This window comes from Salvia hispanica, chromosome 2 (genome assembly GCF_029641045.1).
Source record: "Salvia hispanica isolate PSC_SH4W2 chromosome 2, Shi_PSC_v1, whole genome shotgun sequence".
Lineage (NCBI taxonomy): Eukaryota > Viridiplantae > Streptophyta > Magnoliopsida > Lamiales > Lamiaceae > Salvia > Salvia hispanica.
In genome coordinates, this window is record NC_142693.1 from 46185462 (window position 1) to 46203090 (window position 17629).

Consider the following 17629-nt stretch of genomic DNA (forward strand, 5'->3'; position numbering starts at 1 on the left):
TAATTTAACAAGGAAATTATTGTAATTCAGAAAAAAAAAAAACTAGTTCAATGCTAGTTAACTTCTGCACAGATACAGCAAGCATGATAACATTATTATTGTAATTCTGCACTGAAAACAATTTCGAAAAAATAGATTGCAGCAAATACTAAAAGATTATTAAAGTGCAATCATAACGAAATATACACAACAGCACATTATAAAAACAGATTACGAAATTAAATCAACGAAACATCAATTGAGTAAATAGTAGATCCAAAATCATGCAAGTTCATATCCAACTATTACATAACAAAATTCAAGAAACAAAATATGAAAACAAAACCGATGCGAATTGGAGAGACTACTTGGATCTCTGCCTCATCTTTCGGCGCTTCCTCTTCAATCTCCTCATACGCTTCTTCTTCCACTGTAAAATAAAGCTCAATCAGCCGTAGAGTCAATAATAAAACTGCTATTGATTATGAAAGAATAGGGCAAAACAAGATAATTACCTTAGCTCTCATGGTTGAAGGATAAACCCTATCCTAGTGATAGAATGTCTCTTTGAAGAAATCGGCGCTAATGGGATATGCCAATTGAAAGCAGCCCTAGGGTTTGTCTAATATATATAGCTGCCCTCATTAGTAGCCCAGTGACAAAGTATATAAGGCCCATTTCTCTAGTCAACAACAATTTTAAAATTAAGTAATCGTGTAGTAATATTAATATTACGATAAATAGAAATCAAAATTATATTTACCTAAAAATAATAATATTTAGATATTTCTATATGCTACTCCCTCGGTGGCTCCATCCACAAAAATATGCATTTTTTTAGTCCATGCCATAAAAATATACACTTTTAATTTTAAAAATTATTTTATCTCTAATAAGATGGGATCTTTCTCTATTAATAATATTTTAATTATTTTTTCTTTCAATATTTTTCTTATTTATACCAATTGTATAATAAAAATCATGCCCAACAAAAAATGCATATTACTTTTTGGATATTGGGAGTATATATTTATGAGAATTGAAATCTATTAGTAGCTTTTATAGTGTGCCATAAAAACTTTCCTAGTGGGTATAATATATTTAAGCTATAGTTTGAACAATATATTTATTATCTAAAGTATCAATTTTCTGACTTTCTCTTATTTGATGAAAATCTTGTGTTTAATGTTTATTCTAAAAAACAGTGGAAGAAACAAATGTCACATAAAAGGCTCAAGTGGAATCGAACAGTATAGTATTTACAAAAACTAAGTTAATCATGAATAAATTTATTTTTTCCAAGATCAATCAAATTATGCTTATTATTTTTTGATATTTTACTTGCACTCTTAGCTAATCTAAGGCCCTCGGCTTCCATTAAGTCATTTTAGCTAAAATCATACATTTTAAATTTTTAATCAAGCAAACTAATTTGGTTCCTTATTTGTTAATGGGTTCCAGCCTCCAAATCACAACTTTACTATCTCCACCCAAATCACAGGCTTTCTATCTCTAGCATCAAAAGCATCCACAATTGTGCTCTCCGCATAGAGCTGTCTCTTAACTATTTATGAACTAAGACACCACTTTTAACTATTTTTTATTTTATCACTTAATTTAGGGACAACACTTGCAGCAATTCATCCCATCCCTTAACTATTCATGGGTTCCACTATTTCATTTCATCGGGTGAGTGCCTTTGTAGCCGCTTAAGTTCACCCCTTCATGTCGTGAGACAATTCTTCCCTTGCCAATGCATGCAGTCAATGCTGCCAAGAATTCAGAGGAAGCCGTGGTGTTTTCGTGAAGACAAAGCAACTCTTTGCAATCGCTGGTGGTGTGTTTCCCCATGTATTCCGCACCGAAGGCTTCACGAACGCTTCTGCAAAAGTTTCTCAAGCATTCACACCAAGTGGTTTTCGCAACATCAAGTACTCATCGAGAATATCTGACGTTTGCCAGATAGTGAACGTACATTTATATAAAGTCGTAAGACTCTACCGACTTAGGGCAGTCGACTCGTTTTTGGAAGAACTCAAAATATGTGTTTGCGATGTGTAGAAATAAGTATCGGCGCATGCGAAAATATTCGAGAACTGTGGATTCTTGCAAAAATAATCACGAACGAACCTTTGGGCAGCTTCATCTAGATTATGATGGGCGTAGCGTCGGGGTCTCGGCACCGGGTTTGCGGTGTCTAGGTTAACATAATATTGTTGATTATACTATTGTTGTTCCCACTCCGCTTGCACAATCAACCAAACAACTTTCTCCGGGTTCATTTTTTCAATTGAGAATGCAAATGAATGTATTTAAAGAGAAAAATCAGTGATTGATAGTTTTATTTATGTAAAAAAATATGGATGATGAATGGGGTATTTATAGATGATTTATGGATGAAATGGAGGTTAAAAAATGAAATAATAAAAAACGGTAATATTTGGGGAAGTGTAAAATTTTACTTTTTTTTAATATATTTTTCCAATTTTTTTCAAATTTTTTCAATTTGAAAAAATTTAAAAAAAAAGTCAAAATCTCTAATGGTTAAAACGACGCCCACTCGCGGAGAGGGGGAGTGGACATCACCGTGCACTATGGGAGCACCATGTCGCCCCAGGCGCTTGGACTACCAGACCAGGATAGGCCCTCTACGACGAACTTGCCGCGGAGATCATCACTGCGGATGCAGTAATGCCTGTTGATTGCCCCATGGTATAAACTTCCACCATTGCACGAATAATATTGATATCATGAAATCATCTTATGAAAGAGTACTTTACTTATCCTATATCCTATAGATATAGATCACTTGAGGATTACGCAAGTTTTAATTCGTAATTGGTAAAGTAAGAGATTCGGAGAAAAAATTAGTAGATATGTAGTGGATGGCATTAGAGTTTAGTATGCTGGATAACATCTTTCGTGTGTGTATATATGTAATAACTCTTTACCTATTTTTTACTATATTTATGAGAATGAAAATTGTGTTACGGTATGTTTTGCGTATATATATTTATATGTTGCAATGTGATTTACATTAAAATATATAAGGAAGGAAAATGAGTCCGAGTTTTCTGCATAGTAGACGAGTTGTGAGCGGCATTCATAGCATGAGAGTCTCTTCTACGTTATTTTCTCTTTTAGTTTAATTTCTCTCCACTTTAACTACTACCTTTGCACCACTCAAGATACCACATTTCCTTTTTAGTTTGTTCTACTCAAGATGTCCACTTTCTATATTTAGAATTAAATCCTTATCTCTTCACTCCTTGTTAAAATATTCAAGTAAATTTTTCTCTCTACTTTCTTTATCTAACAACTCCTCCTAAAATCATGTGCCACTTAAGAATGTGAACATTTAGAGTGAGACGGATGGAGTATTTATTATCATTTTCCCAAAACATGTGCGTAAAAGAAAGGGGTCATCTTAACTGGGACAGAGGGAGTATTATGTAATGAATATTTATATCTTTAACACGGGAAATGATATCATGAAAGAGGAAGTCCCAAATTACTCGCAATTTTGGTTTGGATGGACGGTCAATATTGTGTATTTTATGGATGGCAATAATATTTATGTTTGGGCTTAAATTAAATTAAGTTTTAATTAAGTTGTAAGCTGAACTTTGGCCTAAATCCAATCTTCCATAGATTTATGATGTGGACAAAAAATAAAACTCAATATAATAGGGGACAAGCCTAGAAGACAGATGAGGAACACAACAGAATTCACACTATTTTGGGTCTTGAGATTTTAGAAATCTCTCTCTTCCTGTGGGTGATATTTTTGAAAATATGGGGCTTCACTCTAGGAGTTCTGTTGTCTTCGATTCTTATCCAAATCCTTGAGATATTGACGAGCTTTGCCTCCACAAAGGTTAATTTCGAGTTGAAGGAAGATCAGAAGATCCGTGTTCAAGATCAAGTTCAGAGATTAAAGTAAAGTAATGATTGAATTTAGTTCCTGAATTCCTACGTTAGCTTTACATGACAATGCATGGATTGATTAAATTACGTGTTTACTAATTTATTTGGGTTGAACTGAAATCAAAATATATATGTAAAACGATTATGTTTCCAACTCTTCGAATATCATTCATTATCTATTCAATTTGACCAGTTCACCCATATTATCTGACGTAGGAAATACTTTTGTGAAATCATAAATTGTGGAAAATCTTAAACTGTATTCAATTCATAATTGTTGCTATCTATATATTCCATCTAAAATTCAATTAAAATTCATGGCTAAGCATCACTATCTTAAAAAAATTCCTTTTGACATGGGGTATTTGAAAATTGAATTCCATCAATATTTAAAAAATTCTTCGTAGGTAGTCGTAGTGTCGTACTGCGTGGACCCAAAATATTTAACTTGCCAGACCACATCCACCGACCAACGGTCAGTGTGGACTATGGACTATTCATTTTCACGATTTCAAAAAGTCAACGAAATACAGCCGCCTGCTATATCACAAAAATTTGATAAACAAATTATGATCTGAATATCCTGAGTCAGGATTCCGGACACAAATTCTTCACATATATTACTCACTCCGTCCCTCTGCAGTGGATGTGTTTCTTTCCGGCACGAAATTAAGAAAAGTTGTGTTAAGTGAGTTAAGTAAATAATTTATAAAGTAAAAAAAGGAAAAAGATAGAGAGATTAAAGTAAGAGATAGTAAAATAAGAGAGAAGAAAAAATGTTGTATTTTGCCAAAAAAGGAAACGACTCATCTATAGTGGGACAACTCTAAAAGGAATACGACTCAGCCACATAGGGACGGAGGGGTACTAGTTATTGAGGGTTGGAATTAAATTTGTTTTAACAACTCCCTCCGTCCCACAAGAATATGCACTCTTTCCTTTTTAATTTGTTCTGCAAAAATATGTTCTTTCTAATTTTGGAAACATTTTTCTCTCTAATAAGGTGAGATTTATTCTCCAGTAATAATACTTTAATTACTTTTTCTCTCTACCACTATCTTATTTTACCAATTTTATATTAAAACATGTGTCAGACTCAAAGTATTTATTCTTGTGGGACAGATGGAGTATAATTCAGTCAGTGTGACTTTATTTGTGGCATTTTTAATTGCGGGCAATAAAGTGATATTTGAACATAGAAAAATACTCTTTCGATTAGGGATGTCATTCCAATCCGAAACCCGTGGGTTGACCCGAATAATCAAGTAAAATTAGAGGGTTAGGGTTGTGATTTTGCAACCCGAATCTAACAAGGGCTAAATAGGTTAGCCCGAATGGGTTAAACGGGTCGGCCTGAATGGGTTGCAGGTCGGCCGGACGGGTTGCAACTTTTAATTAAAAAAATATTAGCTTTTAGGGATTTTTTGTATTTTTGAATTTCACGTGGCACAATCATTAGTCTTTTTCAATCTTCATTCTACACTTTTCTACTCAATCCCACACTATCAACTTTCACGTTCCACCCCGACTCATTATTCCATCGTCTCTGTAACACCCCGACTTTTGGACATCTTTTAAGCTCTTCTAAAAGGAACGCCGAATGGCTAGACAAATTTTTTTTTTTAACAAGATGATCGTTAAGACGATCAAAGGAGAATTGGACATTTAAGATCGATCAAGAGAAATTTTCAAATTTCGTTTAATACAAGAGAGGTTAAGCCCAAGATAAATAATGGATCAAGAACAAGTTTCAGATTATACAAAATTTAGTGCATAAATTTATGAGTTTGAGAAAGAAAGATCATGACTGTAATCACAAGACTATAAACAATGGGCCTAATCTTGTGAACCGCATCACGCCCTTTTTAAGCCCAATAAGTTGGCCCTATCCGATCAGCCCGTTGGGCCCGAGGCATCAAGCCCGTCTCGGACAGCAGCTTGGCAGCCCAAGTCCCCTCCCAACCTGCAAAGTAGAGATGAGACAGCCATGTTTTTTTTCCAACAGCCTGCAAACCTGCAGCATTCAAACAAGGAGGAGTTATTGAAGATGAGTACATCTACACAAAATGTCGAAAGTAGTTAACAAAGAGCCAAGGAAGAGCTGGGTGGTCCCTAATCAAAATCTTGACCAAATCCTAAAATGTGGCAGGAGCTGCAACAAGAAAACAAACTCCATTAAGGTCTAAGCAAGAAGAAGCCAAGAGAGCAGATTTCTCTCTGACACATCCCTCTACCAAAATCCCAACAACCAAGCAGATTTTCAGCCTATATATACACGTATACATAGCCAGTTCCATCCTCCCCCCCCCCACCATTTTCGACTCCCAAAAAATCCACAAAAGACGGCGGAGTAACGAGGGAGGAAGGCAGTGGCTGTGCGAGAGGGCAGCCCGGTAACCAAGAGGAATCACCACGCCAAGGTAATCTCCCAACACCACCCTTTGCATCACGTTAGAAATCCCACATCTTTAAAACTTAGAAACCATAGATGCTCAGGAACACAGAAATTTTAGAGTTCAATAACATAGCTTTCAAATGAAACAGAAACCAAATAATGCACCACTGTGAACTAGCCAAACCACCAAGTAATAACATCACATAGCTACAGTCCAAACATCGAACATAGTTATGTTAAGTAGCAAACTGGATAGAAGGCTTAGCTTAGTATATGGGGCTGTCCGGCGGGGGTCGGGTGATGACGGAGCTCCGGAGAGCTGACAGGGGCAGCAGCGCGAGGCAGCGTAAGCTGTTGCCGGCGCTCCGAAGAAAAGGGTGATGACGACCCCGGAGTTCCACGCACGACGGAGAAAGAGACGGAGGGAGAAAGGCGATGCCTTTCCCCTCAATTGATGACTCTGCCGGAGCAGCAACGCGAACCGTCGGCGGCGATATCGCCGGAGAGGAAAGGCGGCGATGGCTGGTCCACTGGAGCCGTCGCCGAGCGACGCAGCAGGCGGCAGCCCTGCTCGTCGAGCAGCCGAGGACTCCTCCGAACTCGACGGAGGGAGAGAACACGATGGAGGAGGGAGTATCCGCTGACGGGACTCCGAGATCCCGTCGAGGTAGCGGCGATTTTCGCCGAAGAAGAGAGGCACTGCTGCTGTTCTGAAATTTAGGGATTTTGACTAAAATTGAGAAGAGAGAAGTCACGTTGGAAGGGAGTATATGTTTGGGTTGACTCCAATTTTAATTAATTGATTTGGGCCGGAAGTGATAAATTAAGGAGTTTGGGCCATCATTTAATTAGTCAGTGACTTGGGCCAGAGGGCTAATTAATTATTTAAAGGGGCCAAGGAGGACTTAAATATTGAGCCAAGGTTGTTTAAGAAATGGGCTGACTTTTAATCGGTAGAAAATTTAGAGACGCCAGAAAAGGGAAACGACGTTCTCAAGTCATGAAAATAATCAAGTTTATGAAAGAAATGCTATTAATTAAATTTCCCGATTTAATTAATGTGCAAGTTCTAGAATTTTCCAAGTAGTAAGCAAAGAATAAAAGAAATTAATTAGGGCATGCATTCCTAAGTATGAGATTTTGTCTCGAGTCTAATTAGTATGTTTTTATGTTTATGTTTTTCACAAAGGACTATCTCCGCAAGTTAAGATCAGAGCGAGAAATTCAATTAAAGGAAATTAAGCGAACAAGGTGGGCTTTCTATTTACAGTACAGTTCTTTACGAGAAGTATTTTACGTGGGCTTTCTATTTACAATACAGTTCTTTACGAGAAGAGTTCTTTACGAGAAGTATTTTACGTGGGCTTTCTATTTACAGTACAGTTCTTTACGAGAAGTATTTTACGTGGGCTTTCTATTTACAGTACAGTTCTTTACGAGAAGTATTTTACGTGGGCTTTCTATTTACAGTACAGTTCTTTACGAGAAGTATTTTACGTGGGCTTTCTAGTAAAAGTTACAGTTTTTGCGCAAAGTATTTTACGAGCTTCTATTGTGATATTGTGGGCTTTCGAACTAAAGTGTTTTTATGTGGGCTTTCTATTTACAGTACAGTTCTTTACGAGAAGTATTTTACGTGGGCTTTCGAACTAAACTGTTTTTATGTGGGCTTTCTATTTACAGTACAGTTCTTTACGAGAAGTATTTTACGTGGGCTTTCTAGTAAAAGTTACAGTTTTTGCGCAAAGTATTTTACGAGCTTCTATTGTGATATTGTGGGCTTTCGAACTAAAGTATTTTTATGTGGGCTTTCTATTTACAGTACAGTTCTTTACGAGAAGTATTTTACGTGGGCTTTCGAACTAAACTGTTTTTATGTGGGCTTTCCTGTCCTACATATAATTGTGGGCTATATGTTTAAAGTACAGTTTTTATGAAAAGTGCTATTGTGAAATGATATTACGTGAGCCTTATATGATATGCTTTGAGTTATTTATGTTCCCAGTATGTTTTGAAGTATGAATGCTTCCAGTTATTTACATTCTCAGTTTTAAGTGAATGCTTTCAGTTATTTAAGTTCTCAGTATGTTTTTGTCTTGCCAAGTTTTGTTTTGAACTTTGCCTATCTGTTTGTCTAGCAAGGGCGACGTCCCTACTAGACCAGGAGTTCGTGAATTTCGGTTCACCAGGAATTAGTGAATGCGGGTTTGTAAGTGGGACGAGCCCATACATTCCGATTCACCAGGAGTTAGTTCAGATATGGCATTAGTTCCAGGAAAAATAGACTACAGTCAAAGATTTTTATATAGAAATGCTTTTAGTGTCCTCGGGCCTTTTAAGATAAAACCCCGAGCTCACTCAGAATTGGCTTGACAAAACCAGTTTTCTTTTCAGTAAAATATATTTCGGCACGTGTCCACTGAGTACACCAAGTACTCAGCCCTGCATATGTTTTAAAAATGTGCAGGTTGAGCAGTGATGATGGCGGGCGGTGTTGAGCACAGACAAATGAAGATCCTTCAATAGAATAGTACTTGGATGCGTCGTGTCTCCATACACGATGTCATCTGCTCTTGACTCTTCCGCTGCAATGTAAAAGTCGAGTTTACACTCCTTGTATTATGCACTCTGATTTATGCACATATTCCAAGTTATTTCAGTTCATGATCAGTCGTGCCACAGTTTCCCCCTTTCTTCCCCGCTTCTTTCATCCTCCCCTAGTCGCGATCAACCGGGCTTTCTATCCTTAGAAAGTGCGGTCGTGACAGAGTGGTATCAGAGCAATTTCTTCCTGCTCTGGACCCAAGAGTCTTATTTCAGTCTTAGTCTAGAATCGTACCTCTAGACTAATATGTAAACGTCGAAGGCTCAACACCCCGACTCATCACGCCCAACCAGGAATGGAGGTAACTTTACTTTTTGAAAAAGAAAAGAGAGATATGAAAAAGTTTTATGCAGTATAGGAAGTAAATTCCCATTGTGGAACAGTTTTCAGTTTTCAGTTTAAAATGGAAAATAGTGAGTTTTGAATTTTGAGAAATTATGATTAGTTTCTCCAGTTAAAATTTTTGAGATTTAAAGTGAGAAAAATAGTTTTGATTTGCAAAGTGAAAGTTAAAAAGTTTTTCTACAGTGATGTTTACTCTCAGTTAAAGAGTTGAAAAGTACAAGATATCTTTTATGAGTCGAGTTCTCAAACAGTGAGACCTATAGAATAGAGAACTTAGACGTTTCTCTCAGAACATAGAGTGTCTTAGGATGCATGCCTACTAGAACGTGGTTCGACCTCGAACTTGATGGAATAATTTCAAAGATCACTACCGCTTTCCCGAGCGATAAAAACAATGAGAATATCAAGAGTAGAATATGAGAAAGAACAAAAGAGGAGATCGGAAAAAAAAAAAAAAAAAAAAATTTGACTAGAGCTATGAAGAGAAGCTTGAAGTAAATTTTTGGCCGATGGGCGCAATAACTAAGGATTGGTCGATTCCTTCAGTAAAGGTATGTTAGGAAAACACCACAGAAAGAAGAGGCTACATGAGGATTGGAATGAGATTAAGGAGAAATATAAAACGATTTAAAGGACATAAGCAAATTTCGGGACGAAATTTTTATTAAGGAGGGTAGAATGTAACACCCCGACTTTTGGACATCTTTTAAGCTCTTCTAAAAGGAACGCCGAATGGCTAGACAAATTTTTTTTTTTAACAAGATGATCGTTAAGACGATCAAAGGAGAATTGGACATTTAAGATCGATCAAGAGAAATTTTCAAATTTCGTTTAATACAAGAGAAGTTAAGCCCAAGATAAATAATGGATCAAGAACAAGTTTCAGATTATACAAAATTTAGTGCATAAATTTATGAGTTTGAGAAAGAAAGATCATGACTGTAATCACAAGACTATAAACAATGGGCCTAATCTTGTGAACCGCATCACGCCCTTTTTAAGCCCAATAAGTTGGCCCTATCCGATTAGCCCGTTGGGCCCGAGGCATCAAGCCCATCTCGGACAGCAGCTTGGCAGCCCAAGTCCCCTCCCAACCTGCAAAGTAGAGATGAGACAGCCATGTTTTTTTTCCAACAGCCTGCAAACCTGCAGCATTCAAACAAGGAGGAGTTATTGAAGATGAGTACATCTACACAAAATGTCAAAAGTAGTTAACAAAGAGCCAAGGAAGAGCTGGGTGGTCCCTAATCAAAATCTTGACCAAATCCTAAAATGTGGCAGGAGCTGCAACAAGAAAACAAACTCCATTAAGGTCTAAGCAAGAAGAAGCCAAGAGAGCAGATTTCTCTCTGACATATCCCTCTACCAAAATCCCAACAACCAAGCAGATTTTCAGCCTATATATACACGTATACATAGCCAATTCCATCCTCCCCCCCCCCCCCCACCGTTTTCGACTCCCAAAAAATCCACAAAAGACGGCGGAGTAACGAGGGAGGAAGGCAGTGGCTGTGCGAGAGGGCAGCCCGCTAACCAAGAGGAATCACCACGCCAAGGTAATCTCCCAACACCACCCTTTGCATCACGTTAGAAATCCCACATCTTTAAAACTTAGAAACCATAGATGCTCAGGAACACAGAAATTTTAGAGTTCAATAACATAGCTTTCAAATGAAACAGAAACCAAATAATGCACCACTGTGAACTAGCCAAACCACCAAGTAATAACATCACATAGCTACAGCCCAAACATCGAACATAGTTATGTTAAGTAGCAAACTGGATAGAAGGCTTAGCTTAGTATATGGGGCTGTCCGGCGGGGGTCGGGTGATGACGGAGCTCCGGAGAGCTGACAGGGGCAGCAGCGCGAGGCAGCGTAAGCTGTTGCCGGCGCTCCGAAGAAAAGGGTGATGACGACCCCGGAGTTCCACGCACGACGGAGAAAGAGACGGAGGGAGAAAGGCGATGCCTTTCCCCTCAATTGATGACTCTGCCGGAGCAGCAACGCGAACCGTCGGCGGCGATATCGCCGGAGAGGAAAGGCGGCGATGGCTGGTCCACTGGAGCCGTCGCCGAGCGACGCAGCAGGCGGCAGCCCTGCTCGTCGAGCAGCCGAGGACTCCTCCGAACTCGACGGAGGGAGAGAACACGATGGAGGAGGGAGTATCCGCTGACGGGACTCCGAGATCCCGTCGAGGTAGCGGCGATTTTCGCCGAAGAAGAGAGGCACTGCTGCTGTTCTGAAATTTAGGGATTTTGACTAAAATTGAGAAGAGAGAAGTCACGTTGGAAGGGAGTATATGTTTGGGTTGACTCCAATTTTAATTAATTGATTTGGGCCGGAAGTGATAAATTAAGGAGTTTGGGCCATCATTTAATTAGTCAGTGACTTGGGCCAGAGGGCTAATTAATTATTTAAAGGGGCCAAGGAGGACTTAAATATTGAGCCAAGGTTGTTTAAGAAATGGGCTGACTTTTAATCGGTAGAAAATTTAGAGACGCCAGAAAAGGGAAACGACGTTCTCAAGTCATGAAAATAATCAAGTTTATGAAAGAAATGCTATTAATTAAATTTCCCGATTTAATTAATGTGCAAGTTCTAGAATTTTCCAAGTAGTAAGCAAAGAATAAAAGAAATTAATTAGGGCATGCATTCCTAAGTATGAGATTTTGTCTCGAGTCTAATTAGTATGTTTTTATGTTTATGTTTTTCACAAAGGACTATCTCCGCAAGTTAAGATCAGAGCGAGAAATTCAATTAAAGGAAATTAAGCGAACAAGGTGGGCTTTCTATTTACAGTACAGTTCTTTACGAGAAGTATTTTACGTGGGCTTTCTATTTACAATACAGTTCTTTACGAGAAGAGTTCTTTACGAGAAGTATTTTACGTGGGCTTTCTATTTACAGTACAGTTCTTTACGAGAAGTATTTTACGTGGGCTTTCTATTTACAGTACAGTTCTTTACGAGAAGTATTTTACGTGGGCTTTCTAGTAAAAGTTACAGTTTTTGCGCAAAGTATTTTACGAGCTTCTATTGTGATATTGTGGGCTTTCGAACTAAAGTGTTTTTATGTGGGCTTTCTATTTACAGTACAGTTCTTTACGAGAAGTATTTTACGTGGGCTTTCGAACTAAACTGTTTTTATGTGGGCTTTCTATTTACAGTACAGTTCTTTACGAGAAGTATTTTACGTGGGCTTTCTAGTAAAAGTTACAGTTTTTGCGCAAAGTATTTTACGAGCTTCTATTGTGATATTGTGGGCTTTCGAACTAAAGTATTTTTATGTGGGCTTTCTATTTACAGTACAGTTCTTTACGAGAAGTATTTTACGTGGGCTTTCGAACTAAACTGTTTTTATGTGGGCTTTCCTGTCCTACATATAATTGTGGGCTATATGTTTAAAGTACAGTTTTTATGAAAAGTGCTATTGTGAAATGATATTACGTGAGCCTTATATGATATGCTTTGAGTTATTTATGTTCCCAGTATGTTTTGAAGTATGAATGCTTCCAGTTATTTACATTCTCAGTTTTAAGTGAATGCTTTCAGTTATTTAAGTTCTCAGTATGTTTTTGTCTTGCCAAGTTTTGTTTTGAACTTTGCCTATCTGTTTGTCTAGCAAGGGCGACGTCCCTACTAGACCAGGAGTTCGTGAATTTCGGTTCACCAGGAATTAGTGAATGCGGGTTTGTAAGTGGGACGAGCCCATACATTCCGATTCACCAGGAGTTAGTTCAGATATGGCATTAGTTCCAGGAAAAATAGACTACAGTCAAAGATTTTTATATAGAAATGCTTTTAGTGTCCTCGGGCCTTTTAAGATAAAACCCCGAGCTCACTCAGAATTGGCTTGACAAAACCAGTTTTCTTTTCAGTAAAATATATTTCGGCACGTGTCCACTGAGTACACCAAGTACTCAGCCCTGCATATGTTTTAAAAATGTGCAGGTTGAGCAGTGATGATGGCGGGCGGTGTTGAGCACAGACAAATGAAGATCCTTCAATAGAATAGTACTTGGATGCGTCGTGTCTCCATACACGATGTCATCTGCTCTTGACTCTTCCGCTGCAATGTAAAAGTCGAGTTTACACTCCTTGTATTATGCACTCTGATTTATGCACATATTCCAAGTTATTTCAGTTCATGATCAGTCGTGCCACAGTTTCCCCCTTTCTTCCCCGCTTCTTTCATCCTCCCCTAGTCGCGATCAACCGGGCTTTCTATCCTTAGAAAGTGCGGTCGTGACAGAGTGGTATCAGAGCAATTTCTTCCTGCTCTGGACCCAAGAGTCTTATTTCAGTCTTAGTCTAGAATCGTACCTCTAGACTAATATGTAAACGTCGAAGGCTCAACACCCCGACTCATCACGCCCAACCAGGAATGGAGGTAACTTTACTTTTTGAAAAAGAAAAGAGAGATATGAAAAAGTTTTATGCAGTATAGGAAGTAAATTCCCATTGTGGAACAGTTTTCAGTTTTCAGTTTAAAATGGAAAATAGTGAGTTTTGAATTTTGAGAAATTATGATTAGTTTCTCCAGTTAAAATTTTTGAGATTTAAAGTGAGAAAAATAGTTTTGATTTGCAAAGTGAAAGTTAAAAAGTTTTTCTACAGTGATGTTTACTCTCAGTTAAAGAGTTGAAAAGTACAAGATATCTTTTATGAGTCGAGTTCTCAAACAGTGAGACCTATAGAATAGAGAACTTAGACGTTTCTCTCAGAACATAGAGTGTCTTAGGATGCATGCCTACTAGAACGTGGTTCGACCTCGAACTTGATGGAATAATTTCAAAGATCACTACCGCTTTCCCGAGCGATAAAAACAATGAGAATATCAAGAGTAGAATATGAGAAAGAACTAAAGAGGAGATCGGAAAAAAAAAAAAAAAAAAAAAATTTGACTAGAGCTATGAAGAGAAGCTTGAAGTAAATTTTTGGCCGATGGGCGCAATAACTAAGGATTGGTCGATTCCTTCAGTAAAGGTATGTTAGGAAAACACCACAGAAAGAAGAGGCTACATGAGGATTGGAATGAGATTAAGGAGAAATATAAAACGATTTAAAGGACATAAGCAAATTTCGGGACGAAATTTTTATTAAGGAGGGTAGAATGTAACACCCCGACTTTTGGACATCTTTTAAGCTCTTCTAAAAGGAACGCCGAATGGCTAGACAATTTTTTTTTTTTAACAAGATGATCGTTAAGACGATCAAGGGAGAATTGGACATTTAAGATCGATCAAGAGAAATTTTCAAATTTCGTTTAATACAAGAGAAGTTAAGCCCAAGATAAATAATGGATCAAGAACAAGTTTCAGATTATACAAAATTTAGTGCATAAATTTATGAGTTTGAGAAAGAAAGATCATGACTGTAATCACAAGACTATAAACAATGGGCCTAATCTTGTGAACCGCATCACGCCCTTTATAAGCCCAATAAGTTGGCCCTATCCGATTAGCCCGTTGGGCCCGAGGCATCAAGCCCATCTCGGACAGCAGCTTGGCAGCCCAAGTCCCCTCCCAACCTGCAAAGTAGAGATGAGACAGCCATGTTTTTTTTCCAACAGCCTGCAAACCTGCAGCATTCAAACAAGGAGGAGTTATTGAAGATGAGTACATCTACACAAAATGTCAAAAGTAGTTAACAAAGAGCCAAGGAAGAGCTGGGTGGTCCCTAATCAAAATCTTGACCAAATCCTAAAATGTGGCAGGAGCTGCAACAAGAAAACAAACTCCATTAAGGTCTAAGCAAGAAGAAGCCAAGAGAGCAGATTTCTCTCTGACACATCCCTCTACCAAAATCCCAACAACCAAGCAGATTTTCAGCCTATATATACACGTATACATAGCCAGTTCCATCCTCCCCCCCCCCACCATTTTCAACTCCCAAAAAATCCACAAAAGACGGCGGAGTAACGAGGGAGGAAGGCAGTGGCTGTGCGAGAGGGCAGCCCGCTAACCAAGAGGAATCACCACGCCAAGGTAATCTCCCAACACCACCCTTTGCATCACGTTAGAAATCCCACATCTTTAAAACTTAGAAACCATAGATGCTCAGGAACACAGAAATTTTAGAGTTCAATAACATAGCTTTCAAATGAAACAGAAACCAAATAATGCACCACTGTGAACTAGCCAAACCACCAAGTAATAACATCACATAGCTACAGCCCAAACATCGAACATAGTTATGTTAAGTAGCAAACTGGATAGAAGGCTTAGCTTAGTATATGGGGCTGTCCGGCGGGGGTCGGGTGATGACGGAGCTCCGGAGAGCTGACAGGGGCAGCAGCGCGAGGCAGCGTAAGCTGTTGCCGGCGCTCCGAAGAAAAGGGTGATGACGACCCCGGAGTTCCACGCACGACGGAGAAAGAGACGGAGGGAGAAAGGCGATGCCTTTCCCCTCAATTGATGACTCTGCCGGAGCAGCAACGCGAACCGTCGGCGGCGATATCGCCGGAGAGGAAAGGCGGCGATGGCTGGTCCACTGGAGCCGTCGCCGAGCGACGCAGCAGGCGGCAGCCCTGCTCGTCGAGCAGCCGAGGACTCCTCCGAACTCGACGGAGGGAGAGAACACGATGGAGGAGGGAGTATCCGCTGACGGGACTCCGAGATCCCGTCGAGGTAGCGGCGATTTTCGCCGAAGAAGAGAGGCACTGCTGCTGTTCTGAAATTTAGGGATTTTGACTAAAATTGAGAAGAGAGAAGTCACGTTGGAAGGGAGTATATGTTTGGGTTGACTCCAATTTTAATTAATTGATTTGGGCCGGAAGTGATAAATTAAGGAGTTTGGGCCATCATTTAATTAGTCAGTGACTTGGGCCAGAGGGCTAATTAATTATTTAAAGGGGCCAAGGAGGACTTAAATATTGAGCCAAGGTTGTTTAAGAAATGGGCTGACTTTTAATCGGTAGAAAATTTAGAGACGCCAGAAAAGGGAAACGACGTTCTCAAGTCATGAAAATAATCAAGTTTATGAAAGAAATGCTATTAATTAAATTTCCCGATTTAATTAATGTGCAAGTTCTAGAATTTTCCAAGTAGTAAGCAAAGAATAAAAGAAATTAATTAGGGCATGCATTCCTAAGTATGAGATTTTGTCTCGAGTCTAATTAGTATGTTTTTATGTTTATGTTTTTCACAAAGGACTATCTCCGCAAGTTAAGATCAGAGCGAGAAATTCAATTAAAGGAAATTAAGCGAACAAGGTGGGCTTTCTATTTACAGTACAGTTCTTTACGAGAAGTATTTTACGTGGGCTTTCTATTTACAATACAGTTCTTTACGAGAAGAGTTCTTTACGAGAAGTATTTTACGTGGGCTTTCTATTTACAGTACAGTTCTTTACGAGAAGTATTTTACGTGGGCTTTCTATTTACAGTACAGTTCTTTACGAGAAGTATTTTACGTGGGCTTTCTATTTACAGTACAGTTCTTTACGAGAAGTATTTTACGTGGGCTTTCTAGTAAAAGTTACAGTTTTTGCGCAAAGTATTTTACGAGCTTCTATTGTGATATTGTGGGCTTTCGAACTAAAGTGTTTTTATGTGGGCTTTCTATTTACAGTACAGTTCTTTACGAGAAGTATTTTACGTGGGCTTTCGAACTAAACTGTTTTTATGTGGGCTTTCTATTTACAGTACAGTTCTTTACGAGAAGTATTTTACGTGGGCTTTCTAGTAAAAGTTACAGTTTTTGCGCAAAGTATTTTACGAGCTTCTATTGTGATATTGTGGGCTTTCGAACTAAAGTATTTTTATGTGGGCTTTCTATTTACAGTACGGTTATTTACGAGAAGTATTTTACGTGGGCTTTCGAACTAAACTGTTTTTATGTGGGCTTTCCTGTCCTACATATAATTGTGGGCTATATGTTTAAAGTACAGTTTTTATGAAAAGTGCTATTGTGAAATGATATTACGTGAGCCTTATATGATATGCTTTGAGTTATTTATGTTCCCAGTATGTTTTGAAGTATGAATGCTTCCAGTTATTTACATTCTCAGTTTTAAGTGAATGCTTTCAGTTATTTAAGTTCTCAGTATGTTTTTGTCTTGCCAAGTTTTGTTTTGAACTTTGCCTATCTGTTTGTCTAGCAAGGGCGACGTCCCTACTAGACCAGGAGTTCGTGAATTTCGGTTCACCAGGAATTAGTGAATGCGGGTTTGTAAGTGGGACGAGCCCATACATTCCGATTCACCAGGAGTTAGTTCAGATATGGCATTAGTTCCAGGAAAAATAGACTACAGTCAAAGATTTTTATATAGAAATGCTTTTAGTGTCCTCGGGCCTTTTAAGATAAAACCCCGAGCTCACTCAGAATTGGCTTGACAAAACCAGTTTTCTTTTCAGTAAAATATATTTCGGCACGTG

The 17629-nt window shown here is 38.5% G+C and overlaps 5 long non-coding RNA genes across 5 annotated transcripts; 1 reads left to right on the forward strand and 4 right to left on the reverse strand.

The window, feature by feature from the left end:
* Positions 1 to 218: 218 nt before the first annotated feature.
* Positions 219 to 637, reverse strand: LOC125201547 (uncharacterized). Its single transcript, XR_007172933.2, has 2 exons — positions 495 to 637; positions 219 to 409 (listed from the first exon to the last, which is right to left on the reverse strand). It is a non-coding gene; the product is annotated as an uncharacterized LOC125201547 (long non-coding RNA).
* A 4983-nt stretch (positions 638 to 5620) lies between these two features.
* LOC148932523 (uncharacterized) lies at positions 5621 to 7304 on the reverse strand. The gene is made up of 2 exons (XR_016135316.1): positions 6568 to 7304; positions 5621 to 5920 (listed from the first exon to the last, which is right to left on the reverse strand). It is a non-coding gene; the product is annotated as an uncharacterized LOC148932523 (long non-coding RNA).
* On the forward strand, positions 5993 to 9012 carry LOC125201548 (uncharacterized). Its single transcript, XR_016135317.1, has 3 exons — positions 5993 to 6326; positions 7491 to 7552; positions 8769 to 9012. It is a non-coding gene; the product is annotated as an uncharacterized LOC125201548 (long non-coding RNA).
* A 1104-nt stretch (positions 9013 to 10116) lies between these two features.
* On the reverse strand, positions 10117 to 11785 carry LOC148932524 (uncharacterized). Its single transcript, XR_016135405.1, has 2 exons — positions 11049 to 11785; positions 10117 to 10397 (listed from the first exon to the last, which is right to left on the reverse strand). It is a non-coding gene; the product is annotated as an uncharacterized LOC148932524 (long non-coding RNA).
* A 2748-nt stretch (positions 11786 to 14533) lies between these two features.
* On the reverse strand, positions 14534 to 16217 carry LOC148932525 (uncharacterized). Its single transcript, XR_016135383.1, has 2 exons — positions 15481 to 16217; positions 14534 to 14833 (listed from the first exon to the last, which is right to left on the reverse strand). It is a non-coding gene; the product is annotated as an uncharacterized LOC148932525 (long non-coding RNA).
* Between the last annotated feature and the right edge of the window lie 1412 nt (positions 16218 to 17629).